The sequence below is a fragment of the Trichomycterus rosablanca genome, chromosome 1 (genome assembly GCF_030014385.1).
Source record: "Trichomycterus rosablanca isolate fTriRos1 chromosome 1, fTriRos1.hap1, whole genome shotgun sequence".
Lineage (NCBI taxonomy): Eukaryota > Metazoa > Chordata > Actinopteri > Siluriformes > Trichomycteridae > Trichomycterus > Trichomycterus rosablanca.
In genome coordinates this window covers 1395189-1407199 of record NC_085988.1, presented here as the reverse complement: position 1 = coordinate 1407199, position 12011 = coordinate 1395189, and positions in this window count along the sequence as shown.

Below are 12011 nucleotides of genomic sequence, written 5' to 3'. Positions count from 1 at the left end.
GTGTGCAGGCATGCATTGATTCAGGGTGCAAGAAGACTAGGGTAGAGCTAGACATTTGCCACGGTAGCAGGTTGTTCTTAAAGAGTTGCTAGGCAGTTGCTATGGTTATGTGGCTGCTACGGGGTTGCTAAATTGTTAGTCAATTGCTGAGCTAGCAGGTTGGTCGCTAAGCTGTTGCTAGATGGCTGTTGGAGGTTGTTAGGCAGTTCCCAAGGTATACTGGGTGGCTGCTAAGTTGTTACAAGGTGGTTGTTAGGGTGTGGCTAGGCAATTGCCAAAGGTATACTGAGTAGTTGTGTTCCTAATGTGTTGCTCGGTGGGTGGAAGGATATAGGGGATGGTTGCTAAGGTGTTACTAGGCAGTTGCTGTTGTAACGTCTTGATTGCTAAGGCACTTTTAGTTCAATTTAACTTTGTGTTTGTATGATTTGTGTAAATCCTGTTTATTTAAATGATCCGTAAATGATCCTTTAAAGTTTACTTTAAGTTGTATTTTCTGTTTTCTAGTAACGACGTGTCTATAAAACCTAAACAAACGTAGATGGAAATGAGCGCTGACGAGTGTCTGTTCCTGTACCGTGGTAGAGAAGCTGAAGACGTTTTGCATTTCTCCTACACTTACAGAAGCCTTGAAACAAACAGGCGTCGTCTTCATCTCACAGGTAACTTTTAAACGTTTTCTTTTTTCATTTGTCTCTCAGATTCATTTGGTTGTGACGAACTAAAACTGATTTTAACAATAATTACTGACAGATATTCCTGTTGGAAGAAAATAGGGCGAGTGTGATATACACTGCAAAAAATGTGGAGTAAGATTTACTTAAAAAAAACTTTAAAAAACTAGTACAAACTGCTAGTAAATTTAACAGACCAAATATTCAAGTAAAAGTCACAATTCTATCTGGATTTTACTAGAAATTCTTCAGTAAAAGTTACTTTGCTACACACACTGCTTCAAGTATATTTTAATAGCTGTATCTTAGTAGATTTTACTTAAACATTGCAGCACTAAAAGCATTAAAACATGGCTTATAAAATGCTATATTATATATTATTAAAATGCTATATTATATATTATTAAAATGCTATATTAAAAAATGCTATATTATAAAATGCAAAATAATTTTACATTATTCAATTCAACATCAATTATTACCGTATACAAAAGCCACTATAACAGACAGACAACATTTTTTGTCAAACTTTTTTATTTGTTTTGCTCAATTAATGGAAATGCATTTTCACTTACAGTTCAGTGTACAAAATGTCTTTCAAACAGCGTGTTTTCTCAAGTCTCACTCACTACACAAAAGTAAAAACTGTAAATGGAAAACAAACTATAAACGTGTCACAGTGTAAGGACAAAATAAATGATATCAATCTTTCAAACATTTTTCTGAAAACTTGCAGTAAAAAATAAAAATAGATGCAAGTAAAAGTGCAAGAGAAACCCTCGCTCCTGGTGGACTGTAGTTCTCCTCCTGAACTCGTCTTTCACCTAAGACAAAGATTAAAAAATAACATAAATTAGTAATTATAATGTTTATGTAGAGCTCAGAATGTTATGTTACATATTATAATTCAATTTTACTTTCTCAAGGTTTGCTCACAGGTCGCTTAATAATTCACATTTGTATTTGAAAGACCCGGGACTATACAGCCTCATACAGATTTATTTTTAAGTAGCAAAAACAGGAATACATAATCATGAGACAAAATAAGTATTTTAGAACCAACGTTTTAAGCCCACGTTCATTAAACGGAACAAGTTATCACGATTAATATAACTACATAACATTCATTCTGCCATGCTAACAGACGCTAATTTGGAGTCAATAGTGTAGAAAGTTAAACGACTTCTTAAATATTTATAATATTAACTGGCACGGTAATATTAGTTCTTAAAAAATGACAACTTACAATAAAACAGTCCTCTCTGGCCAAAGTATGTCCTCAACAACCGAAAAACTTCGAGAAGACTTGAGAAGATTTAAAAAATCATTAGCTCGTACATGTCCGGACTTGCCAGGCAATGCACATGCAAAAGTAATATTTACAAGTTTTCAGTTTTACTTTGCTTCAATCCAAGAAATAAAAAACATAGTTAATTTTACTTGGTATTTAGAATAAAATGTAATAATGTATTTGATGACAAATAGTTACAAAGAAACACCAAGTAACACTAAATTATATGTGAAATTCTTAAGTAGCAAGACTGTACTAGAATATTCTTGTATAAAGTACTTTAAAAATCTTGTTTTGCAGTGTAGAGTCATTTTGAGTTTGAGAATAAAGTCGAAATGATTACGAGATTAAAGTCAAAATATTAAGGAGCGTAAGGACGATGAAACGGCTTTGTAATAAACGGCTGCACACTCTTTATTCTCGAAATCAAAACTTACAAATAATTTTTACAGTGGCCCTAATACGCCGTCATACCAAACAGTTGTTGATTCAGCTTATTTATAAGGTTTATATGAAGTGTACAGTCAGTTTCAGGCAGGTAGGATGATTTATTAACGTATCTGCTTTATTTCAGGTGGAACTGCTAGGAGAACTAATCCAGTGATGAAGCTGATGATTCTTCTGATGCTCCTCCTGTTCCTCACAGGTAAGCATGTTACTCCTCACACTGAGAAGAAAACAAAGCACCTGGTTGTATTTAGACATGTAGAAAAATGTTTGGGGATTAATTCTGATTTACATGACTACATGCTCTGGGCGGTGGTAGCTCAGCTGCTGCCATGTTGCCACTGCTCCGTGCTGCGTCGGTGGAAAAGGCGTATAGGTGAAAAAGCGCTACATCTAGTGGAACCAGCCCTGTGCAGCTTCATAGGCATTCACCAGAGAACACGAGAACTGGCAGGTCCACCACTGGCACCTTAAGGTCTTCACAGATGAGAGCAGGTTCACACTGAGCACTAGACAGACGTGAAAGAGATACCTGTGGTTATCCAGCATGACCACAGACTGTCCAGGAGCTCAATGATCCAGGTCTGGGTGGAGATTCCCCAGGACATCACCCACTGTCTTATCAGGAGTATGCCCAGACATGTTATGAGTTGCTGTGATGAAATTCATCATTTCACCTGCCATCAAGGGGGCATGAATTACAGAATCATACCCACCTGCCATGCCACTAATAGCTGAATGGAAGCGCAGATGACTGACATATCTTTATAATCATGAACTCCTGGCCAGATTTAGTTTGATCCTGAACGTCCTGCACTTTCTCCAAGGCTGTGATGGTACAACACTGACCGGTCACTTTCTCAGCCGGTGTAGCTCTGCCTTTTAGTGGACCCCAAACACGGTGAACGTAACTCATTTGAGTCCTGCAGCTCAAAGCATGTAACTGTCTCCTTTGTTGGTGTTCTCCAACCCTCACATAGGCACTTGTCCCTCAGCTCCCACCCCACGTCATATTGGTGGAGCTTTTGGAAATAGGTTCTACATTACTCCTGAAAAGAACGTTTGTAAAGGGTGTGGTGTACTGGGTCCATCTGTGTGGATGTGTGGATTACAGTACCATTCCTACGTGCCTTGCCATCATCTTGATACCAGCACCAAGAGAAATTCTTTGTACGTTTTTTGTAATTCATTTTACTGGGCTAATTATGATTCTGTAAATCTCTAAATCTGATCCACAGGAGTCGCCCCCCTCGTCCGTCATAAATACTATCTGATCCAGCAGAGTAAAACATGGAGTGATGCTCAGACCTACTGCAGAGCTCATCACATTGACCTGGCTACCATCCACAGTGCTGCTGACATGGTTAGACTTCAAGCTGAAGCTCAGATACACCAGTTCACTTCTGACGCCTGGTTTGGAGTGTATAAAGTATCACATGACTGGCGCTGGTCCTACGGAAACGAGTCTCTAGGAACTTTTACCAAATGGAGATCTGGTGAGCCGAGCAATTCTGGCAACAAAGAGGAGTGCAGTGTGACATATTCAGATGGTTATTGGAATGATGTACCCTGTACATGGATAGTTACCTTTTGGTGCTATGATGGTAAGTGGACTTGTTATGGTGTTTCCTCAATACTGATTAAAATACATTTTATTATGATAATTATATGTATTTAATTGTACACCGGAGTGACTGAAAAGATCATGTTAGCAAAATTTGTGGACATTGTGAAGAATTCCACTCTGAGATGCTGCTCTTCGGTTCACAAGTGCTCCAGTCATCGTGCCCTTCTGTTCACAGCTTCAGTGCCCCCTAAACACCCACAGTATATACAAGTGTACATCTTATAGAACTACCTGTATCTCTGTATAATTAATATTATGTGTTTAAATCTGACAGAGAGGAACACTGGGACCAGCAGGTACGTTTACATCCCTCAAAGTAAGTTCTGGAATGAAGCTCAGAGTTACTGCAGACAGTATCACACCGACCTGGCCAGTGCAAGAGACGCAACTGAAAACTCTATTTTAGCTGGACCAATGTCCTTAAGCAAATGGACTGGTCTGTCCAGGATCACCAGAAGTGGTTAGATCAGACCAACCCGACCAGCATCACCTGGAAGCCTGGACAACCTGATAATCTGCTGGCATTTGAAGATTGTGGTTGTTTATCTAACTTACAGGCTGCTGATGCTCAGTGCTCAGACCTCAAACCTTTCTTCTGTCATAGAGGTGAGTTCAAGTTGTTTTTAGTCTCATATTTATAATAATTTCAATGTTTTTTTTTAATAATATCAGTTTAATTTCTGTGTGTGAACAGATATAACAGGTCAGATCCAGATCCTGAAGTTCAAGGTTCAGTCGGATCAGAACATGAACGATCCTGCAGTGAAGGCAGCACTCCTGGAGAAGGTGGGTCTCATTCTCTACAAGGTTCCTCCTTATTCCAGCAGCAGGAACCTCAGTGTCCATCAAGCTCTGATCCTTCAGTTCTTCTACCATCAGATCCATCATCCTGCACGAGTTACTAACAACATCATCTTCTGTTCTTCAGATCCTGCAGAAACTGAAGGAGCATGGGATGGAGCAGAACGTCACTCTGAAGTGGAGGGAGCAACCAGGTGGAGATGGGTTCCAGACAATGAAATGATGATGCTGTATAAAATAAAACATGTTCCACTGACCTCCTGTAAACAAACAAGCTGCTCTCTGTTTCCATTTACGGTAGTTTATCATCTAGCTGAGAATATTTGGAATGTTTCTAACTTGTTGATCTTATTTAGTTGAAATTATTTTAATAACTGTAAGAAATTCTTCTCACTTTCTTTTAATATATGGAACCCAGAGAACAGTTTATGATATTATGTGTGATGTTAAGCTGCATGTAGTGAAAATAAAGACACGGTTTTAATATTCAGTCGTAAGACGGACAAATGTTGCTTTTATTTTTCAAGCAGAGACGTTTACAAGATGTTTAATAATAGCAAAAGGCAAGACAAGGTTACACGTGACCAATGCTGAGTCAAATGCTAACGCTAAACTAAACACACATGAAACCTGGCTAAACTATATAGACCCAAAGCTAAGCTAACACATGCTAACAGCAAACAGGAACAAGACTAGAACCCTAAACACTAAAGAAATGCTTCATGCTACAAAGCTAAAATGCTTCAGGGACAGTTTGAGGAGCACAACGACCAGTTTGAGGTGTCAACTCGGCCTCCAGATTCCCTAGATCTCGATCCAGTCGAGCGTCTGTGGGAGGTGCTGGACAAACCAGTCCGATCCATGGAGGTCCCACCTCACAACTTCCAGGAGTTAACGGAACTGCTGCTGACATCTTGGTGCCAGATACCACAGCACACCTTCAGGGGTCTGGTGGAGTCCATGCCTCGACGGGTCAGGTATTGTATTCTTATTAGTGAACCCTAATAAGAGGTCGTGTTTAGTTTCTAACATTTACACCTTCCTACTTAAGGCCTCGTGCTCCCCGCTGGGGGTGAGCCTGGCCTGGTCTAAAGATATTACAATGGAAGATCCGGAGTTTTTTGCGGATAGTGCACGGGAAACCATCTACTTATCTTCAAGACACCCAGATCACCAAATAATACACTGGAAATTCCTGCATAGATTTTATTTGACACCAGTGAGAAGATTTCATATCTGTGTTCTACAGGGGAGCTAGGTACATTTCTACATTACTTTTGGTTCTGTCCTAAGGTCCTCAGTTTCTGGTGCCAAGTTGCCACCCATCTCTCAGCCTTACTAGACCATGATGTTCCATGCTTGGTATCTATTTTTCTTCTAAATGATTTTTCATCTTTCAATCTCTCAGTCCAGCAGAAGCGAATGGTGCTCTGTACTTTAACATCTGCAAAAAAACTATTAGCCAACAGATGGAAGCCTCCTCATGTTGTTTCAAGACGGCAATGGATCTTGTCTACACTGGACATTATGTCGTTGGAACTCTAGGTGGCTCGTATGCATGGAGCTCAGTCAAGAACTATTAATGCTTGGAAGAAGGCGCTTCAATCAATGGAGTGCTTACTAGGCTCCCGTTAGAGCTGTTTTTTTTTCTCTCTGCCACATTTGTTTGTAATACTTTTTTTTCCCCCTTTTTCTCCCCCTTTAGCACATCCAATTGTTCAATTTGCATCGTGCTTCCTCTCTGTCTATGCCGAACCCCGCCCTGACCTAGGAGATCGAAGCTAACCCACATCCCCTCCGAAACATGGGCAGCAGCCGGATGCATTGATGAGTGTGGGGCCACCTAGCGTTGCATGCGGAGAGACCCACCCTAAGGGCACTCTTCCTCATCTCTGTGCGGGCGCCTCTAATCAGCCAGCAGAGATCGTAATCGCATTCTGACAGAGAGAGACCCAATCCGGTTCTTTGTCCCACCCCCCAACTGAGCAACCGGCCAATCGTTGCTCATACAGTCGCCCAGCTTCGAACCGGTGAAGCAGAGCTGGATTCGATACAAGGTACTCAGAATCCAGCTCTGGTTGCAGCGTGTGTTTTTACCGCTGCGCCACCTGAGCGGCTTGTTTGTAATACGTTTACCTTGTTTTATGGAGCTAGTGTTCGTATTTATTTGCCCAGCTATGTGCTGTCTATATTTTATGTTTTTTTATTATACTCATCTTGATTTTATTAATATGATCTTTCGGGTGGGGTTGTTTGTGTTCCTGATTGTATGTATGTCAATTTGTACGTTTGAAAACAACAATAAAAAAGAGCTACGTTTAAAAGATAGCGCCTCCTGTTGGTCTCTACACCCCAGACTTTCTTAGACTAACACCTCAAGCGTGTGACCCAAGTTTACAGCTCTTTAAGTCGTCCAGGTGTTTTATTCATAATAATGTATCACAACTTCCTGAGGGAACATTTATTGTAGTTATGAGACAGGATTTTCAGCGGTTGTTCCACACATTAGGGACAAAAATAAAAACGTCTTTTATGTGGTAAAAGGAACGGCGACATTACAAAGTGGTAAATGCTTTACTGTCCCAACTTTATTTGGAATGTGTTGCAGGTCTGAAATGCAGGAATGGATGTTTATTAATAAATGAAATGAAGTTGAGCAGATAAAAGATGAAATATCTCAGCTTCATCCTGTCTGACATCAAATAAAAGTCAAAGTCGATGTAAGAAACTCTGTGTTTTTATTTTATTTACATTTTCCATACTGTCCCAACTTTTTCTGATTTGGGGTTGTAAAATAATAACCCAAACAGCATGAGGGAACAAAGCTAAATTTAAATGATAAGTGTAAGTAAATCTGTGTGATGTCACAATTTGATCTGGAAATCTTACTTTAAATAAAACAGACACAGTTTAGGAGTGGAGACGGTCGTAACTCAGATCAGTCCAGGTAACTGGACCTGTGATCAGTAGGTTGCTGGTTTAAGTCTCGCCACTGCAACATTTTATTCAGTCACACTTGTTCAATGTAAACTGTAAACCCTGGACAACAAGAATTAAGTCCGTAATGTGTCTCTGAAGAGATCGTTCAAGTCTGGATGTTGTTTTCTAGAATGAACACTAGGCGGCAGCATAACTTTAGCTATAATCTACAGGGTGTCCCAAAATGAACTGACATTTTTAATCCTATTGCCTTCAAATTTACTAACACCTTTTATGCTTGGGGTCAGTTTGACCCCAGCAATTTAAATCTCCAGAAAAAGATTATAATTAAAACTGTTACCCAGATTTATGTCACATACTTTTTGTTTGTTCATTGACAACCTAAATAGCCTTTTAAAAAATAAACAACCCCCCTTATGCATCCAGAATACCTGTTTTGCGACTATGGAGAAATATGCAGATCACCATCAAATTTCATTGGTTGATCTAAAATTTGGAAGTAGAGATCTTTTTAGTGTTTTAATGGATTTATATGAGTGACATATTTTTGTTATCTATAACATTTGGAATGAAAAACAATTTCTGTTATATGGAATAGTAACCTGTTTGGGGTCAATTTGACACACACAGTTTCAAAAATTTAGAAGGATTTTTTTTTGTAAAACAGATCATCATCATTATGAGCATGTATTGTCTGAAGGGACAGAGCCCACGAAATGCAACCAGACATTCATCCACAGTCACATGGGGGCCTGGATTGTAAAGAAAGAGTAATCGCTGAACCCACTTATTCCATACATCCCATATTAATGCAAGTTTGTCACGCTCTCGTCGGCCCTGCCTCGTTTCTCCATCATCAAAGCGTATGACACGGGAGAAAACATGGAATGTGTTTAGAGACATGGTGGCTGGAAATATTGCCCTTCCAGTGTCAGCAGCCCAAAGACTTGCTGTTGCTTCACCTTTTGACTTGTGCACTCCCGCCAAAATGAGCAACCCAATGTAGGCTTGCAATTGGGTCACATCCAAGTCTTTCCAACTGTCCCCATACACACACCTCCCCTCTAAATCTGTCATCTCAAGTATATCCTTTTCAATTGCTGGTGTCATGAAGAGCTCAAATGCTGATTTTATGTCTTGGATGGCTGACGGCGTATCTGGTGGGGTCTGGAACCATTTTGATGACATTAGCAGCACTAAGTCTGCCTTGTTATTCCAGTGGGGAGACAGACCATAATAACTTTTCAGTTTTGGAAGGTAGTGTGTTTGCTGGTGGTTGAGAGACAAAAGAAGGGTCAACACTGAAGGTCTCATTCTCATCAGAGGAGGATTCCTCATAATCAGGGTCCTCCTCAACATCATCCTCTGTCTCTATTCGAGGGAACCATATTTTCCTGTCCCCACAGCATGGGAAATATCAAAAAATCTCACGAGGATGATGTTTCCCCTCCCTCAGGTTGTGTGAACTATCAGTGGTTCTCGCACTACTACAGTTATGGTTATGTTAGGTTAGGGCCTTAAAGTTTTTTGAAGATTATAAAATTGCATGTCATAGTGACCTCAATATCATCCTAAACAACCAAAACAAATGTGTGTAAAATGTTGATATTTTTTATATGTTTTATACAGCTAAAACAGCCTGGGGTCAAATTGACCCCAAAGAACACGGATGCGTACAACATGTGTACAGGACATTGAAAACATAAAAATCATGTTAATTTTATGTTTACCCAGTTGTCTCCATTAAATTAGGAAAAGTAATCAAATATGAAGCAAAAAAAAATGATGTCAATCATTTATTTAAAGACGTTAAACATTGAATGGGGTCAAATTGAACCCAAAAGTAATAGGAGGGTTAAATAAAACACATTTTTTATTTGAACATTAATAGTGTGTTTGCTTAATTTGAAAGTGAAGACATGGAGGTTATGTATGAAATAAAACATCTGACAAATGAGCGCCTTGACCGTGGCAGCACATGTCCACTCTTTTGATGAATTTCCAGGACACGTTGACATAATTGCTGAGAAATTTCAGCAATGTTGTGTGGAATTTCTTCTCTGAGGTCCTCAATGGTGAACACTTTATCCTTAAGATAACCCCAAAGAAAGAAGTCTAACGGCCACATGACCTTGGCGGCCAATTCACATCACCATTTTTAATGTGAATTTTTTACAATTTCTACGCATTGTTCGATTGTGTACCTTTTCATGATTTAACCTCAACGTTTCCTAATGACAGCAATTTAAAAATCTCTAACTCAGGTTTTGAGTTAAAGTTTTAAAGTTAAAAAATGGTGGCAAATTTAAAATGTCAGTTCATTTTGGGACACCCTGTATTATAGAGGAAATATAAGAATGAGTTTTTAGCTCAGGGTTTGTGTTCTGCTTGTATTAAGGACCTGATTTGAGCCAGATTTAAATTGAGAACATGAATATAACACTGTGTCGCTGTGTCCCAAATACCTTTCTATACACTAAATACTGAGCTGAATTAGATCGTGACCGGTGGTGAGACTCATATTCGATACAGAGTTTTGTTTATTATACCAGAATAGTTCAGGTTGAGTTATTATTAGATTCACCCTGTAAAACAGGCAGCATCGTTTAAGGGTTTGATTTTGATCCAAACGACGTTTTTACACCAAACTGTGATGCAGCAGCACCAGAACCATTCTGCATAAATCAGATCAAACGTCTTTTTGTGGAAGCTTGGTCACATTAGAAGATAAAAATGCAGGTAAGTAAACAGGTGAGTGAACGGGTGAGTGATCGGGTGAGTGAACAGGTGAGTAAACAGGTGAGTGAACAGGTGAGTGAACAGGTGAGTGAACAGGTGAGTAAACAGGTGAGTAAACAGGTGAGTGAACATGTAAATAAACAGGTAAGTAAACAGGTGAGTGAACAGGTGAGTAAACAGGTGAGTGAACATGTAAATAAACAGGTAAGTAAACAGGTGAGTGAACAGGTAAGTAAACAGGTGAGTGATTGAGTGAGTGAACAGGTGAGTGAACAGGTGAGTGAACATGTAAATAAACAGGTAAGTAAACAGGTGAGTGAACAGGTAAGTAAACAGGTGAGTGAACAGGTAAGTAAACAGGTGAGTGATTGAGTGAGTGAACAGGTGAGTGAACATGTAAATAAACAGGTAAGTAAACAGGTGAGTTAACAGGTGAGTGATTGAGTGAGTGAACAGGTGAGTTAACAGGTGAGTGATCGAGTGAGTAAACAGGTGAGTGAACAGGTAAACAAACAGGTGAGTGAACAGGTAAGTAAACAGGTGAGTGATTGAGTGAGTGAACAGGTGAGTGAACATGTAAATAAACAGGTAAGTAAACAGGTGAGTTAACAGGTGAGTGATTGAGTGAGTGAACAAATGAGTGAACAGGTGAGTGATCGAGTGAGTGAACAGGTGAGTGAACATGTAAATAAACAGGCAAGTAAACAGGTGAGTTAACAGGTGAGTGATCGAGTGAGTGAACAGGTAAGTAAACAGGTGAGTGATCAAGTGAGTTAACTGTCACAGCTGGACTGAGAATAGTCCACCAATCAAAAACATCCAGCCAACAGCGCCCCGTGGGCAGCGTCCTGTGACCACGGATGAAGGTTTAGAAGATGAGCGACTCAAACAGCAGCAATAGATGAGCGATCGTCTCTGACTTTACATCTACAAGGTGGACCGACTAGGTAGGAGTGTCTAATAGAGTGGACAGTGAGTGGACACGGTGTTTAAAAACTCCAGCAGCGCTGCTGTGTCTGATCCACTCATACCAGCACAACACACACTAACACACCATCACCATGTCAGTGTCACTGCAGTGCTGAGAATCATCCACCACCTAAATAATACCTGCTCTGTGGTGGTCCTGTGGGGGTCCTGACCATTAAAGAACAGCATGAAAGGGGGTAACAAAGCATGTAGAGTAACAGATGGACTACAGTCAGTAATTGTAGAACTACAAAGTGTTTCTATATGGTAAGTGGAGCTGATAACATGGACAGTGAGTGTAGATGCCGTGGCAGGACTCATGTTTCATCAATAAAAATATAAACACAAACCCACAATCACATATCTGAGCAAAAGTATTCACACCCCATCACATACTTGCTCGTGTACACACAATCACATATCTGGGCAGAAGTATTCACACCCCATCACATACTTGCTCGTGTACACACAATCACATATCTGGGCAAAAGTATTCACCTTCCCACACTTACTTTTCCACTGT